Here is a 2,913-nt window from a genome sequence, read left to right on the forward strand (position 1 = left end):
CAGAAGCGACTCTCATCGCTGAAGACGACACGTCTCCATTCGTCCCTTCATTCACGCCTGTCGCGACACCACTGGAGGCGGGCTGCACGATGTTGGGGCGTGAGCGGAAGACGGCCTAACGGTGTGCGGGACCGTAGCCCAGGTTCATGGAGACGGTTGCGAATGGTCCTCGCCGATACCCCAGGAGCAACAGTGTCCCTAATTTGCTGGGAGGTGGCGGTGCGGTCCCCTACGGCACTGCGTAGGATCCTACGGTCTTGGCGTGCATCCGTGCGTCGCTGCGGTCCGGTCCCAGGTCGACGGGCACGTGCACCTTCCGCCGACCACTGGCGACAACATCGATGTACTGTGGAGACCTCACGCCCCACGTGTTGAGCAATTCGGCGGTACGTCCACCCGGCCTCCCGCATGCCCACTATACGCCCTCGCTCAAAGTCCGTCAACTGCACATACGGTTCACGTCCACGCTGTCGCGGCATGCTACCAGTGTTAAAGACTGCGATGGAGCTCCGTATGCCACGGCAAACTGGCTGACACTGACGGCGGCGGTGCACAAATGCTGCGCAGCTAGCGCCATTCGACGGCCAACACGGGGGTTCCTGGTGTGTCCGCTGTGCCGTGCGTGTGATCATTGCTTGTACAGCCCTCTCGCAGTGTCCGGAGCAAGTATGGTGGGTCTGACACACCGGTGTCAATGTGTTCTTTTTTCCATTTCCAGGAGTGTATATTAGATTATCACGATTGCTGACCGTGCTGCAATGTTGAAAGTACAAAAAAGTTTAGTTTCAGTTTGTTGCGCTGAGATCGAGCTTAAGCAAGTGCTCTTTTTTGTGGTCGTCTCGTTTTCAAGTAGTTTTCATAGTAACTGCATGTAGTGCCTATTCTATAAGCACTAACGTTTTTTGAGGAATGGAGTGTGATCGTTCTGTTTAGAGATCACGACAGACCTTTAGAAGGCTAAACGCTCTTATGCGTTACAGGCCATGTTATGCCCAACTTCTTCCTTACTGGGAGCTACTTGGCTACGATGATATCGTGACCAGTATTGTACTTACGTACAGATTCTTTGGTAAGCATGATCTGAGGATAGCTGCTAGTCAACCGAAGTCGATTACCAGTTAGTTGCAGCTCTACCTCATGCTCATCAGGACTATTAAAATTTTTTTAACTTCTGATGGCAGGGTTCACAATCATGTAGAACTATTTAAAGGACATCATTTTAGCCATTGTCTGTATGAGGTATTTATTTTCAAAATTTTAATTGGCCTTAACACTTATCAAATGCTACACTGATAACGACCGTGCTGCAGTATACGACAAACTTTAAAAATCCCCCAACACGTACTCATGTCACAGTCGTATCTGTGCCTTTTAACTATAGGAATACAGCAATACTAAACGAGCGCTAGGCTGAGTACACCGTGAAAATAAAATAAACTGCATAAAGTGTTACCAAAGTTAACACCTACGAAATGTTCTAAGGAGCAATGGGTACTCCACCAGTTACATAAGGCCTGTCACAAAATCAAACATTCGATGAAGTGACGCATCGGAAAAAGAAATATTGGGTACGGTCTTTCTACCATACATTCCCAGAGTGAAGGACAGAAATTGCAGTATATTGTGCTAACAAGGCGTAACGACTATTTATAGACCGACAAAGAGTCCTACAGATCGGCAGAGGAGAAAAGGGATCCACTTGCAATGTCGGGAATATACTGCCTACCATGTGCATGTGGAAAACTGTATGTCGGAATGTCTGGACGATCAAACAACAGGATCACCGAACGTGAGCGCCACTGGAGATTGGGGCAGGTGGAGACATCGGGCATGGCGGAACACGCGCTGTGTTAGGCCGACCACATACTGAAATACGCTGAAAAGGAAGTTACTGCTGTAGAGAAGAACTACACTACTGGCCATTAAAATTACTACACCAAGAAGAAATGCAGATGATATACGGGTATTCATTTGTCAAATATATTATACGAGAACTGACATGTGATTACATTTTCACGCAATTTGGGTGCATAGATCTTGAGAAATCAGTACCCAGAACAACCAACTCTGGCCGTTATAACGGCCTTGATACGCCTGGGCATTGAGTCAAACAGAGCTAGCATGGCGTGTACAGGTACAGCTGCCCATGCAGTTTCAACATGATACCACAGTTCATCAGGAGTAGTGACTGGTGTATTGCGATGAGCCAGTTACTCGGCCACCATTGACGAGACGTTTTCAATTGGTGAGAGATCTGGAGGATGTGCTGGCCAGGGCAGCAGTCGAACATTTTCTGTATCCAGAAAAGCTCGTACAGGACCTGCAACATGCGGTCGTGCATTATCCTGCTGAAATGTAGGGTTTCGCAGGGATCGAATGAAGGTTAAAGCCACGGGTCGTAACACATCTGAAATGTAACGTCCACTGTTGAAAGTGCCGTCAATGCGAACAAGAGGTGACCGAGACGTGTAACCAATGGCACCCCATACCATCACGCTGGGTGATACGCCAGTATGGCGATGACGAATACACGCTTCCAATGTGCGTTCACCACGATGTCACCAAACACGGATGCGACCATCACGATGCTGTAAACAGAACCTAGATTCATCCGAAAAAATGACGTTTTGCCATTCGTGCACCCAGGTCGTCGTTGAATACAACATTGCAGGCGCTCCTGTCTGTGATGCAGGGGTAGCCGCAGCCATGGTCTCCGTGCTGATAGTTCGTGCTGCTGCAAACGTCGTCGAACCGTTCGTGCAGATGGTTGTTGTCTTGCAAACGCCCCCATCTGTTGACTCAGGGATCGAGACGTGGCTGCACGATCCGTTACAGCCATGAGGATAAGATGCCTGTCATCTCGACTGCTACTGATACGAGGTCGTTGGGATCCACCACGGCGTTCCGTATTAC

Source organism: Schistocerca americana, chromosome 3 (assembly GCF_021461395.2).
Source record: "Schistocerca americana isolate TAMUIC-IGC-003095 chromosome 3, iqSchAmer2.1, whole genome shotgun sequence".
In the NCBI taxonomy this organism is placed as follows: Eukaryota; Metazoa; Arthropoda; class Insecta; order Orthoptera; family Acrididae; genus Schistocerca; species Schistocerca americana.